Source organism: Toxorhynchites rutilus, chromosome 2 (genome assembly GCF_029784135.1).
Source record: "Toxorhynchites rutilus septentrionalis strain SRP chromosome 2, ASM2978413v1, whole genome shotgun sequence".
Classification (NCBI taxonomy): Eukaryota; Metazoa; Arthropoda; class Insecta; order Diptera; family Culicidae; genus Toxorhynchites; species Toxorhynchites rutilus.
The window spans coordinates 296,665,511-296,681,089 of record NC_073745.1 but is presented as its reverse complement, the minus strand read 5'-3'; the positions used below and the strand labels follow the sequence as shown (position 1 = coordinate 296,681,089).

Sequence of the window (15,579 nt, the reverse complement as noted above, 5' to 3'; positions counted from 1 at the left end):
CACTTTTTCCAATAAAATGATGCGATTTAATTGGATTTATTATCGAATTGGTTACAAATATTATTTGAGGTCTGAAAATAATTTTGGAAAAACTAGAAAAAAAACATATGTGTGTTATATTTCATTCAAACGAGGTATGGCTGTTGAATAACGGTTATATTTTAAAAATTACGGTACAACGATATGCTCCCCTTCAATATACTCTTCTTGGCTCCTCACACACCTTTCCATGCGTTTTGACGTTTTGACATACTGGGGTACAAATTGAAAATAGAAAATCGAGTACATATTGAAAGTTGTCCAATTTCAAACGCTTATTGCTCGGTCATTTCATGATGGATTGATGATATTTTTGCGTCAATCGATTTCGGCACTCCATAACAACTTTTTATATTGAAGAAAATAATATATGTCATGAAACTAACTATCGAACAATTGAAAAATCTCAACCCCTATCCTAACGGAAATACCCACTTCTGATTGGTCGAAATTGGCGACACATGCGGCGGGTCCCTAACAGAGACATCAAAACCAAGCTGCCTGGGAGAAATCGGCATTGAAAATACATATAAAGAAGGAGAACTTTTGATCCTGCCGAAATGTGAGACATCTAAACCAAGCTGACTGGGGGAAATCGGCATTGCAAATACATTAAAGTAGGGGGAGCTTTTGTTCCTACCGAAATGTGTTCCCTAACAGAGACATCAAAACCAAGGTGCCTGGGGAAATCGGCATTGCAAATATATGCAAGTCGGGGGTATTTTTGTATTGCAAGTAAGGTGAATGATACGATAAATTCTAGCAATTAAAATTTAAATTTTGAACTTTAATGTTGGTTGCTTCGTGGAATTTCATATCAATGACCGATCGTGTATTGTGAAAAATTTAGCACAAGTGTAAGTGTAAAATTGTATATGATAGCAGTTGTGTTAAAAATGACTTGATATATGAAACGATTTATTTCAATCTTCATAAATAAAAACAAAGGTGTGTTACCGCTCAAGAACGTGTCATTTGGTTTAAACTGTCTGTTTTGTTGTGTACATTTCACCCAAGGAAAATTTATACGGCGAGAAAAATTGGAAAAGCGAAGAAATATTAGAAAAAAATGATTTTCCATATGATCTACATATAGTATTGGGTGTTGTTAGTCCAATTAAAATTCGTATTGGGTTGAATAAACACTCAGAAAGTAAAAGTTATAAAAGTTAAACTCACCAATGTAATATAAAATAATTACCAATATCGAACAAAGTTTTTAATTTTTCTCATCAGTAAAAACATGTTACTTTAATATAGAGAAAACAGATTTGAAACGGAAAAGGTAAAATTACCTTCACAGAGAGCGGTTTTCATCATATTTAGTTCCACTTCGGTATCTTTTATCTGATACGTTCCATCCAACGACTGTTTACCATCCTTCTGTTATCATCACTCGGTAAACACTGGTGAAGTGAACAAACGATACCCAACAACCAAACAAAACGGCCAGGGCCACCAAATCATTATCAAAGAGTTTAACGATGTAATTCTTCAAAGATATCCAAAATTAACAGATAGCCAAACGGAATCCTACGTCAACTATGCGGTCGTGTCTCGGGCACAACCTGTGACTTTTTCCATTGTTCAAAGCAGTGCTGAATCTCTTTTTTTGTGATGGCGTTCAAAAGCCGCGTCGCTTTTTCCTTCGCCTCTTCGACGGACTGAAATCGGGTACCTTTCAACACGGATTTGATCTTGGGGAATAGAAAAAAATGTCGCGTGGGGCTAGATCTGGCGAGTACTGGGCATGTTCGAGCACTGAAATGCCCTCATCGGCTAAAAATTGCTTCACCGACAGCACGTTATGGGCAGGTGCATTGTTGTTCGTGTTTTTCGTCACACATGATTTCCGACGCGCACTACAAACCACGTTCCATTCAAACCACTGCTGCTCGCAAACTACAATAGTGACAAAAACGTGTTTTCTTACGTTTATAGCAGATACTTCAAACTACCGAACGCACTATTCGTTTTTCGTTTTCTGAAAAAAGTGGAAGTAAGAAGGGCATATAACCGGACATTGCTGTTACATTGGATTAAGCCGATGTGACAATGTGGAGTCGTATTCGGGAGTTTATTTCCGATGTTCGGGAACAAACAGAAGTGGTTGGGTGAAAAATCAGGACTGTACGGTATAACCCATTAAATCGATGTTTTCACAGATAAAATAAACGGTCTTGGAAGTCTACTGTGTTCTGTTTGTAAACAAAACATAATACGCTTGTGCAAAAGCTCGCTCGTGATCAGTCTGTCTCTTTCACACTTCAAGCAAATAATTCCCCTCCTGCTTTCTTCCGTACTGTTTTCATATTCCACTCCCCTAACCAACTTAGTGACGAAAAATAGCGCACACACACTGCACGCTATTTTATACGTGTGAGTAATTTTCGTGTACGATACAAAAAAATCTAGCTCACCTGCAACGTATGTCAAACCACGTTGAACTCTAGCATCGATGCATGCATAAATGATACATGGGAGAGAGAGATAGGAATGAATTCGTTTTGGGGGAAGTCACTTCAAAATGCAATGAAGACAAATTGACTGGGAAGAATGAAATGAGTTAGTCGAGTCGTAGAGAAGGAAAGCGACTAAACGCCCGACCGACTGTTGAGTCGTTTTGGCGGAAAAAGTGCGTGAAGAAACCAAAAGTCATTTCTAACTGAACACGGATATAGTCAGTCAGATAGTCAGCTGAGTATCCTCAGTTCACTATGACTATGCCGAGCGCTGATAGTGTGTTCTGGGAGCCCTTTTTGATTGTCAGGATGTCAGAATCGGGAAGAAACCGAAAATCAAAAGAAGCAGTGATGACATTAAGTGCTCCCTTGGCCGAGTGGTTAGCGTCATAACTAACATGCCGGGTGTTCGGGTTCGATTCCCGTTCTGGTCGGGGGAATTTTTCGTCAAAGAAATTTCCTCCGACTTGCACTGTGATCACGCGTATTCTAGAGCTTGCCACTCAGAATGCATTCAAGGCGTGTTATTTGGCATAGAAATCTCAACTAAGTACAAATAAAAATGACGCAAGTAATACTACGTTGAGACGGCGAAGTTCCTCTAGGAACGTTAGTGCCATTGAAGAAGAAAGAAGAAGAAGAAGTGATAACATTAGCACTGGTCAGCGTCTTCAAGTGAAACACCATCAATTACGAATGAATGATTTTATTTTGACTACACATTCTAAATCTCACTTATAACTAAGATAAATGTTACATTCTGGTTTATGCATTATTTGGCAAAAGACCCTTTTCCAGTTTGACGAAATACTATTATTACTTTTCCTGTTGTCTTATTTTGCATCGTAAAGCTTTGTATAATAATATAGCATAGCTTTGTCTGAAGCTCTGTAACTAGAGTGCGTGCGATTTGGCACAGGGGCCGTGCCGTGCCAAACAAAAATGGCACAGAAATGGCGTGCCATGGCACAGTGGACATCCATACTTTAAGGGGTGTCTCTCGAAAAAATCGATTTTTTTGCATTTTTGGAAAGCTTATGTCCTCAGAAATGTTGTCTTGAAAGAATTGTTCGGTATTTGATTTCGTTGGAAAGCTACAGTCGAAAGTATGAGGTCACCTCAAGGGTTATACTTAGTATTACTTTGTGAATTTTTGAACGTGTTTTTCTCGAAACCATGTTTTTCAGCTGGTGGTATCGATATCTCGAAAAATGATAAATACATCTACAAATATAACTTTAACAATAACCAAAATACCCGAAAACTTGACTTTATTCCTAACATCTGGAGAAAAAAATCACGAAAATTCAGCCCAATGTGTGAGTGAGAGATCTGTTGGCTCGGTTAGACCTTGATTATATGTCCCAAATACATGGAAACTTCGATATAAAGTACCCTCGTTTTAACGTGCCTTCGATTCATCGTCACTGGATATAACGTACATTTTACCTTCATATAACGTACACATTTTCAAAGTGTAAAGACATAATTTTTTAAATATTTTTTCCTGAAAGAACAATAAATTGTCTGTATTTTGATACTAGAACATGTTTCGTACCTTAAACCAATCCCGAAATACAACTGGTTTTGTGATTTCGGATTCTAAATGAATCAAGCTTTAATCAACAGTACGAAGGAAAACATCATGAGAAAGGCTAGCTTCGTCTTTTAGTTGAATTTATTCATCAACCTTACCCAAACAGCAACACAATAAAGTAATACAAGCTACGTTTCTGAGTTCTTTATTATGCTTCGATATAACGTACAATTCGATACCACGTTCAATTTTGAAAGTGAAATGTACATTATATCGCAGTTACCCTGTATATGGTTTCCTTAAAGCTATCGATCTTCGTGTGTAACTGTCCCTATATCCGTTTACCCTCCTTCTCTTCCATTCCGAGCAATTGGTCCCCTTGCTATGAACAGTAAAATAAGTTGAAATGTAAATATACAATAGATATACGAATAGATTTTAGAATTGAGTGTGTTCTCAACATTGTAATAATTCCCTTATATCCCACCCTTTCCCTCAAAAAATATGCCACCCTTCTAAACTCGAGTCTACCGCGAGTAATCGGTTTTCCACCTTAACAGTTCGGCTGAAAAGTTTATAAGATAACACAGTAAAATTATTTTTTGCAAAATTCATTTTTATTATTCAACATAATTGCCTTCGAGGGCGATACAGCGTTTAAAGCGATCTTGCACTTCATCATTGGTCTTAAATTTCTTGCCAGCGAGTATTCTCTTCAGGTCTGCGAACGGAAAATAGTCGCTGAGGGCCAGATTTGGAGAATACGGTGGATGCGGAAGCAATTCGAAACCCAATTAATGCAATTAGAGCCCCCGCATACTACAGACTTTCTGTCAACCAACAGTTTGGTCGGGTCGACCTTCTGGTGCAAAAACCGACCCAACTGAATCGGCATAATGTGCGCACATACATTCCTCTCCGTACTGATGAAGAAGCCGACCAAACTATCGGCCGACAAAGCAGTCTGCAGTCTGCGGGGGCTCTTATACACGAAATTCGGATTTTTCCATTTTTTTCACAATAACAAAAGTTGCTTCACTATCAATGCTGTAACTCACGAACCAATCGACCGATTGCTGTCAAATTTTGACGCGTATCCATTGAAAGATGATGCTTTGTGATAGTCAAGTAGATTTTTGCAAGAGGCACCATCTAGACGTCAACCTTATGATCTTTTCAGCCGAACTGTTATTAACCATAGAGTTAGGAAAATTGTTTATATATAGTTTTATAATAACTTCGTCATTGTTGAAATTCGACCATATGCGCAGAAAGATTTTTTCAATAACATACGGGTGTAGGCTGATAAATAATGCACCAAACAAACATATATTATTTTTCGACATAGTCACCCTTTAAGCATTACACATTTCTCCCAAAGTGTAACAAGTTTTTTCATGCCATCACTGATAAATTCATCCAACTTTTCTGGAATCCAGGACAGGATAGTTGCTATCACCTCATTGTCACAGCTGTAATGATTATCCTTAAAGTCTCTCTCTCTAGTAGAGGAAAAAATCGCAAGACACAAGGTCGGTTTTTCAGAAAATTTGCATTTATCAATAATAATATGCAGTCCGCCATTTTTTTTTGGGTTCTCAGGACAATGGAATACGCAGTTTTATACTGATAGCAGAGATAAAGTTGACAAGAACGGGGTAAAATTTCTCACAACAATCAGCCAGAGTACTAGCAAACCTTCATTCACATACATGCTTAGTGCTTTGGTATACGAAAAATACTGTAATGCTTCATCCATTATAGGCCTCACAAAACTCTTCATAGCTTTTCGAAAACATTATACAGGCAAACCTTTTTTTGTGCAGAGGATAGGGACCGCATAAAAAAAAATCGCATAAAAAAATCGTGCAAAACTTCACTAGCTTTAAAAAACCGTGTTCGGTACACATTTTGAAAAACACATTTTTTGTGCAGTAGATAGGGACCGCATAAAAAAAGTTTCCCCCAAGAAATTAACTCAAATCCACGCCGTTCACTGTTCAATTTCCTTTTGTTTCCCTGCATTGCGATGGGACAGTTTGCCTCTTCGGTTGCGCGTTGCTGTTTAGTGCGTCAAGGTGCATGCCGAAACGTGATGCTGTTAGATATCATATCATGAAAAAACTTAGAAAAACCTAGATCATATGATGGGAGGAGGGGAATGATTTCAGAAGTGGATAATTGAGACGCAAATATGCTTTTTTCGCACTGAAATGCATATAAACCATCGAAAAAAAAACTAGATGGACGATAACTTCGTCAAATATGCTTCTTTTCATATAAGGTACACCGGGGCAAGTTGAAATTCTGGGTAAGTTAAAACGGAAACCATAACTTTCACTAGGAATGACGAATTGACGTGATGAAAATTCATATAGTAAACATATCTTTCAACCCACCTTATGACGGCTATTACCTGAATATTGGAATGCCTTAACGCAATCCGCGTCTTTGTTTACTTTTCCTTGTTATGTGAAATCAAAACAAACATTTTTGCGCGCTGACTCAATCGGTCCAAAAACACTGATTTTCGCAAAAATATCGCCAGAATCGCACGTCAGGTGATCAAATAAGGATAATCAAGAATAGTAGAAGTCAACGATCATACCATGTTGAAAACACCGGTTCTCGTCCGATCACCGAAGTTAAGCAACATCGGGCGCGATCAGTACTTTGATGGGTGACCGCTTGGGAACGTCGCGTGTCGTTGGCATTTCCTCGTATCAAACGTGCTGAGAATAGACCGAAGCAAGTACCTCCTGGTTTAAGCGGTTCTTCTACGCACCAGGGGTCCTCAGCACTCCCCGGAACAGAACCCAACACGTCGGTTCCTTTTTCGCAGTCACAATCTGACTTGCTTGCGCTTTCTGACCTGGTGGACAACATTTTAAATGCTTTGAATATAAATGACCCTCTTAAAAGCATAGTATTATGTTTGCTTCCGATTGTGAGAACATTTTTGAAAGAAAAATGTGTTTTTTAGCAGCGTTCTTTTCCCTCGATGCCTAATTCAGTGCAAGAGGTCAATGATTTGACCACTGTAATACAGTGGAATTGCAGAAGCATCATCCCTAAACTAGATCAATTTAAATTTTTAGTTCATAGTTCTAACTGTGATGTATTTTCCCTCTGTGAAACATGGCTTTCTTCAGCCGACGAGCTGAATTTCCACGATTTCAACATTATTCGCCTCGATCGAAATGACTCGTTAGGTGGCGTACTATTGGGGATAAAAAAATGTCACTCCTTCTATAGAGTCACTCTCCCATCGATGACAGGCATTGAAGTTGTCGCTTGCCAGACACAAATCAATGGCAAAGACCTCTGCATTGCCTCGATATATATTCCTCCGAGAACTATGGTTGGCCGCCATCAGTTTTTTGATATCATCGAGGCATTGCCGGAGCCGCGGCTAATCTTAGGTAACCTCAACTCACATGGAACAGCATGGGGATCACTCTACGATGACAACCGTGCCACTTTGATTTATGATCTGTGCGACAACTTCAAATTGACAGTTTTGAATACTGGGGAAGCAACCAGAATAGCCAACCCTCCTGCACGGGCAAGCATGCTAGACATATCACTTTGCTCTTCTTCGTTATACCTGGATTGCACGTGGAAGGAATTCCAAGATCCCCACGGTAGTGATCACCTGCCAATCGATCGCCAATGAATCAGGTTCTCGTGAGTCAGTCGATATTGCGTATGACCTCACGAAAAATATTGACTGGAGAAAATTTGCAGAAATAATATCTGAAGCACTTGCTTCAATACATGAACTTCCTCCACTCGAAGAGTATAATTTTATATCGAGTTTGATTTACGAAAGCGCACTTCAAGCTCAAAGGAAACGTGTACCTGCCACTACTTTCCGACGTCGTCCTCCATCACTTTGGTGGGACAAGGAGTGTTCAAAGGTCTACCTTGAAAAATCATCCGCTTTCAAAAAATTCCGGAAAACTGGACTAGTGGAATGGTTTCGAAAGTACCAAGCTCTAGAAGCCAAACTAAAAGGTCTGATTAAAGCAAAAAAGCGTGGATATTGGCGGAAGTTCGTCAATGGTTTGTCAAGGGAGACCGCTATGAGCACTCTTTGGAATAGGAGAATGCGTGGCTGGAACCATACAAATGAAAGTGAGGAATACTCTGATCGTTGGATTTTCTAATTTGCAAGAAAGGTTTGTCCCGATTCCGTTCCTGCACAAAGCGTCGTACGCGACATTCCGTTCCAATGCGACAATGAGAATTTTTCGATGGTAGAATTCTCAATTGCCCTCCTCTCATGTAACAATCAGCTCCGGGGTCGGACAAGATTAAATTCTACTTATTGAAGAATCTTCCAGACTTGGCGAAACAGCGTTTGCTGAACTTGTTCAACAAGTTTCTGGAGCTGAATATTGTCCCACATGAATGGAGGCAAGTGAGAGTGATAGCCATACGAAAACCCAACAAGCCGGCTTGCGATCACAATTCGTATAGGCCGATTGCAATGTTATCCTGTATTCGTAAATTGTTAGAGAAAATGATTCTACTTCGTTTGGACAAGTGGGTTGAAGCGAACAATTTGCTGTCAAATACGCAGTTTGGCTTCCGCCGAGGTAAAGGGACGAACGATTGTCTCGCGCTGCTATCTTCTGAAATCCAAATCGCATTTGCTCGCAAAGAACAAATGGCTTCCGTTTTTCTCGATATCAAAGGGGCATTTGATTCAGTTTCCATGGAAATTCTCTCAGAGAAACTTCATAATCGTGGACTTTCACCAATTCTGAATAATTTCCTGTACAATTTACTGTCAGAAAAGCACATGTTTTTCAATCATGGCAGCTTGAAATCTTCTCGATACAGTTTTATGGACCTACCGCAAGGCTCCTGCCTAAGCCCCCTCTTGTACAGTTTTTACGTCAGTGATATAGATGATTGTCTAACTAGAGATTGCACGTTGAGACAACTTGCAGACAATGGAGTTATTTCCATCACGGGTACTAATCCCGCCGTTCTGCAAAAATCCTTGCAAGATACCCTGAACAACCTGTTCACGTGGGCTCTCAAGCTGGGTATCGAATTCTCTACGGAGAAAACCGAAATGGTCGTTTTTTCTAGGAAGCACGAACCCGCCCAATTCCAGCTTCACCTATCCGGCAAAACGATCAGGCACTCTAAGTTTTTCAAATACCTTGGAGTATATTTTGACTCTAAATGTACCTGGGGAATACACATTGCGTATTTGAAACAGAAATACCAGCAAAGAATCAATTTTCTCCAAACAATTACCGGAACATGGTGGGGTGCCCATCCAGGAGACCTCATTCAGTTATACAAAACAACGATATTATCAGTGTTGGAATATGGCAGTTTTTGCTTCCGATCAGCTGCCAGGATTCATATTCTCAAGCTGGAGAGGATACAATATCGTTGCTTGCGTATAGCCATGGGGTGTTTGCATTCGACACATACGAATGAGTTTTGGCAGGAGTACCCCCACTTACTCTTCGGTTCACAGAATTATCCTACAGATTTCTCATCCGTTGCAAGATCATGAACCCATTGGTGATTGATAACTTCGAAAATCTACTCCAGCTGACTCCTCAGTCAAGTTTTATGTCTTTATACCATGAGTACCTTACCCACGACGTGCACCCTTCACCAGGCATCTCCAACCAAGTTTGCTTCCCATACTTTTGCAGTTCCTCTGTCATTTTTGATCTGTCCATGCGACAAAAAATCCATGGAATCCCAGATCATCTACGCTCAGATTCTATTCCGCCGATATTTTCGGCAGAATATGGGGGTAAAGTTAGATCTGATAAAATGTTCTTTACTGACGGTTCATTCATAAACGGGTCCACTGGCTTCGGCATCTTCAATGAAAATTCCAGTGCCTCTTTCAAACTCAAAGATCCTTGTTCCGTGTATGTCGCTGAACTGGGTGCGATATACTACGCACTGGGGATCATTGAAACATTGCCCATCGACCACTATTTTATTTTTTCAGACAGTCTCAGCTCAATAGAGGCAATCCGCTCAATGAAAGTTGATAAACGCTCATCTTATTTCTTATTTAACAAGAATAAGACAACTATTGAGTGTTTTGGTCGAAAAATTATTCAAGATTACCTTAGCATGGGTTCCTTCTCATTGCTCGATTGCGGGGAATGAGAAGGCGGACTCGCTAGCTAAGGTGGGTGCTTCAGAAGGCACACTTTTTGAAAGGCAAATTGCTTATAACGAATTTTTTCACATTCCTCGTCAGCACACGCTCGTAAGTTGGCAGCGCATGTGGAGTGAAGATAAGTTCGGTCGTTGGTTACATACGATTATCCCTAAGGTCTCGACGAGTGCATGGTTCAAGGGATTGAATGTAGGTCGTGATTTCATTCGCGTGATATCTCGGCTTATGTCCAATCACTACAACCTAAACGCGCATCTCTATCGCATTGGGCTCGCAGCAAACAATCTTTGAGATATGAGGTACAGACTAGGGGGCGTTGCTGGTTAATGGTCAGCTGCATCCCAATAGGAAGTATCCCGTGTCGGGCACACGTACAGAGCATTGGAGACACCAACATCCCAATTACGAAAACACTTGTAATACTAACCTCGAGCCAACCGCGAGTAATCGGTTACATATTACTAACATAGATAATAAGAAAAATTGTCAAAGTATTGGACTCCCGGCCCCGTGAGGCTAACGCCATATGAGCCTTGATAAAAATATATATTTTGGAAAAAAAAAAAAGAATAGTGGTTTAGGAAACGAAACTGAAAAATCTTTTTCCGCATAGCTCTGAACATTCAAACACACCCCACGATTTTTTCAACCCTGGGGTAAGTTGAAACCAGTTAAAATCGACTATTTTTCAAACATTGCTGCAGATGTCGGATGTTATTTGTCGGTGATTGCTGTATGAATGAATGATGATAATTAAAAAATAAGAATCATTCATATTTTGTTCCTCAGTATGTTCTACATAATTTATGTATACACAGGCATGATACAAGTCAAATTTGTTAATTCTGCAATTAGGGGTCGTTCAAATATTACATAATATAATGTGTTTACTATTTTAGATTCCCTCTTCCCTACGTAACATGTAACAAATGGTCATTTGCATAAAAATGTTTAGATTTAGTTGGATTTATTCCTAAACAAGTTTCCACTAGGCACCCCCTCCTTCTTTTCTGAGTACTTATGTAAGTTTTGACTATTATTTGATCCCATAAACCTCATTAGTGATCGTTTTGAGTGACTCTACTCTGACAAAAAAGCGTCTAAAATAGTATTATCGATGATATTGTTTCGAATATTAATTCTAGTGTGTAGTGTCCATTTTGTGTGTATCAGACTACTTCCTGACATCTCACGTGTACTAAAACCCTATTTTCCAAATGTTTATATGTAATTCCTTCATTTTAGGGTTTCATAAATCAGTTGTAGGTGGTTCGAAAAGCGAAACCACACATTAATCTCATGATAGTTCCGCGTTCCAACTTACTCCGCTCTACGTAACAAGTTGATGCAATGCATATGATAGCTATACAATTTAAAAATTGATATTTTTCGAAATATCCAGTGTGGAAACCTATTTTTTTATCGAAAGTCATCTGTCATACCTTGTATATGCCGCAAACAGATTTGAATTTAGTGGTATAGTGATTTTTTGAAATAACTTTCTAGTTGAACTTCGAAAAAATCGTTTCAACTTGCCCCGGTGTACCTTACCGCAGAAAAAAAATCGCACAAAAAAAAAACGCATAAGAACAGAAAACCGCACAAAAAAAAATCGCACAAAAAAACCGCACAAAAACAAGTTTTACTGTAATTGGTGCAAATGTATCGAAAATTCAACGAAGTCTCTTCCAATTACTGGTTATCTGGTGTAAACTTTTCAGTATTGATTTCATGAGAGCGTTGTATTTGTGGCAGTTCCCATGGTAGAGTGGCTAACGCCACTCATGTCTTGAGGAAAGCTTCGAGTTAGATCCCTGTTCTAGTCTGAGTTGTTTTGTCAATGAGAGTTTCTCCGGTTGGTAATGGTGTACCAGTACTAGCTGGGATCTCATCTAAGTACTAGTTAAAAACGATGCAAGTAATACAATGTTGAGACGGCGTAGGAAGGCTAGTGTCATTTAAAAGTAAGAAGAATAAAAGTTTTGTATCTTTCGTGATTGATAACCCGTCAACTCTGTTCATGTTTTGCTACTATATAAGCTCTATCCCCTGATTACAGTGTTAATATTTCAAACTTCACGTTTGTACGCTCCTAAAATAAAACTCGAACTGTTTTCACAAAATCACAAAACAAGTCCAACTTTTTATCAGCCGCCCGTCAACCTGTTCAACTCGAAAGCAATTTCTCGCTGCATTCACATTCGATCGGTTGACAGGCCATCGAAGGCATGAGCAGCAAAACACACTGATGAAACCTCGTGTCCAAATCGAGCAACAAGTGTCAGGTTTCTCGCATTCAGATGACCACTACTGCGCCCAAAACATGTTGTATCCGTCAGCCCCAGTCCCCGAAACTGGTTTTCGTCATCCGCAAGTCAACGAGATGAGGCTTTCACCTTGACGAAATCCAACGAATTATCGTATAAATTGAATTTCAGTATCCCCATGGTGTTCGGCCAATGTTGATGAGCTACCCGCAAACAAAGCGACAGTTTCGGCGACATCGTAAATCAAATCTCGGCACATGCGAATGTTCCGTTCATCCGTCAAATCACGCACATCACCGATAGGGAAGGAAGTTGTTCACCGGAAAATAGTTTTTTGTTGTCCACCGACCGTCTTTTTATTCAAATCTTCCACCACTCAGCACTGAGCTCGCATACATGATCTCCATTTCGGAGTGCAATAAAAATACTGGTGATGTAAGGCTCAATAAATTTCGCACTTTTGCTTGCTACACAGGCCTCACCCAGGCATATAGGTTCACCTGGGTGAAATTTTCTCTTTACTCGTTGGGGAAAAAAGACCATAACTCATACACAAATATTTGCACGCAGCGAATCGCGACATTCCACTGAAGTCTCTTGGGATGGGATAATCACTGCTGGAAACGACAACCAAAAACCGTGCGATTCACATTGAACTCATTTCTGTTTCATGTTGTTTTTTTTACCGAATTAGGTCTCAATCTTCATATTTTCTCACAGCACATGAATTTATTCTGCCAAGTTGAATTGTTTATAGCGTTCCAAACCGCAACAAAGTCACACTCGCATATTTTATTTCCCAAAAGTCCGTCGATACTCACGCTGGTACACTTGGGTTGGGGGTGGGAGACAGCAGCCCCGCGCGCACCTTACACACACCTCACACAAGACCTCGAAAGCCTACGATCAAGTGATCAAGCTTGCTTGCTACCACAGGAGAGTAAAAGACAAACAAAAACATCCAAAACGTAGCCACAACACAACGGAGATGCGGAGGTTCAAACCACAGCAAGATCTCAAACTCAACTGAATCTACTTCCATCGGCTACATGATATTCGATCGCTCGGGTGATCGTCGACTTGAGACGACTCGTGTGGTGCCTGGTTTTCCATGCGCCTATCCGCCCCCGTCGTTGTGCCGCGAAGGAATTTCTTGCAAGACGGCACAGATACAAACTCACAGTCATGGCTCCAACGGCCCAAATTTCGATACGAAAACAACCGCAAAACAACACACGTTAAGGAAACGATCGGTTGATGTTCGGCTGGAGAGCTTTTAAGAGTGGTATGCATCTTCTTGGATGACACTTACGATCCCTGTGAAACTTTTGCCTACTCAACACAAGTCTTACTTGCGTCATTTTTTACTAGTAGTACTTAGTTGGGATTTCTATGCCAAATAACACGCCTTGAATGCATTCTGAGTGGCAAGCTCTAGAATACGCGTGACCACAGTGCAAGTCGGAAGTAATTTCTTTGACGAAAAATTCCCCGACCAGAACGGGAATCGAACCCGAGCCCCCGACATGATAATGTGGGACGCTAACCACTCGGCCACGGAAGCAGATGCATATGGTATGGGGCTGTCCACATACCACGTGGACAACTAGGGGGGGGGTAGGGGTTGCGAAAATGTCCACGCTTGTCCACGGTGAGGGGGAAAGGGGTTTTGAAAATGTCCACGTGGATACGTTAAGTAATTTAAACACAAGTAAAACATTCAAGTTAATAGTCAAAACTGAATGAGATCTGTTTTGTATTTACACAATTTTTTGAACTTCACGCCCGCCCTGAGTACTCAGTATTCATCAATAAAAAGACTGAACTGCCTGCTCGGTCAAACATCCATATTTTTTCATATGACTGAACCTCTTTTCTGAAATGTATATTCTGAAGGTAACGCACATGAACTTGGATCCATCAATTCATTCCAATCGGTAATAGAGGGCCATTAAATCCGTCAGGATAAAGACACCCAATAACACAAACAATGTTGGGTTTTTTGTAGTTAAGGGTGTGTCACATCAAATTGCATCACGGAAAAAACGCTGTAGAAATTTAATTTTTAGGAATTATATCTTCAGCTTTCGCTTTCAAATAAGATAAGAGTGTATAGATCACGTTGGCCATGCTTCACTGTCAATTTTTCGTAAATTTGGAAAAATGTCGTCGAACGAAAAAGAGCGTCGTGAATTAATCCTGTACACTCATTTCGAGAATCCGGAGTTGTCACATCGGGACATCGGTAAGATGCTGGGAATCGTCCAATCCACGGTCAGAAGAGTACTAAAACGATACTTCGAGAACCTAACCATCGACCGGAAGGTGAAGAACGGCAAAAATGGATGCTCCGTCAATGAAAAAGATCACAAGCGCGTAGTTAAGCAGTTTAGATGTGATCCGAGAAGTTCGGTACGGGATGACGCCAATAAGCTGAATTTGTCAAGTTCATTCGTCCAGCGGACCAAGCAGCGGGAGAGCCTGCGTACATACAAGGTTCAGAAGGCTCCTAACCGCGACGAAAGGCAACACATGGTGGGGAAGACGCGAGCCCGGAAGCTGTACACCGAAATGCTGACGAAGGCGCATTGCCTGGTAATGGACGACGAAACCTACGTCAAAGCGGACTTTCGTCAGCTGCCGGGCCTGTTGTTCTTCTCCGAAGAGGACAAATTCAGCGTTCCGGAGGAGATTCACAAGCAGAAACTATCTAAGTTTGCCAAAAAGTACATGGTGTGGCAAGCGATCTGCTCTTGCGGAAAGCGGGGCGCCCCCTTCGTGATGACCGGCACGGTCAACGGGCAGGTTTACCTTAAGGAGTGCCTACAGAAGCTCTTACTACCACTATTGAAGCAGCACGAGGGCCCGACCATCTTCTGGCCGGATCTCGCTTCGTGCCACTATTCCAAGGACGTGCTGGAGTGGTACGAAGCCAACGGGGTCACCTTCGTGCCAAAGGAAATGAACCCGCCCAACGCGCCGGAGCTTCGCCCAATAGGGAAATATTGGGCGATTATGAAGCAGGCCCTCCGGAAGAACCCAAAAGTTGTCAAATCAGAGGCGGACTTCAAGAGAAAATGAATTTCTGTTCACAAAAACTAC

General features: G+C 40.7%; 1 protein-coding gene and 1 non-coding gene across 3 annotated transcripts in view; one reads left to right on the top strand and one right to left on the bottom strand.

Moving 5' to 3' along the window:
* The window catches only part of LOC129765416 (uncharacterized), a 121,137-nt gene extending 107,617 nt beyond the window's left edge, over nt 1-13,520 (bottom strand). The window contains exon 1 of one of the 2 annotated variants that reach the window (XM_055765726.1): nt 13,299-13,520. The gene's annotated coding sequence lies outside the window, so the exon portion shown is untranslated. The remainder of the gene's footprint in view (nt 1-13,298) is intronic. The other variant, XM_055765727.1, reaches the window with a different exon arrangement.
* Nucleotides 6,633-6,751, top strand: LOC129771996 (5S ribosomal RNA). The gene has a single exon (XR_008742516.1). It is a non-coding gene; the product is annotated as a 5S ribosomal RNA (ribosomal RNA).
* Nucleotides 13,521-15,579: the final 2,059 nt, after the last annotated feature.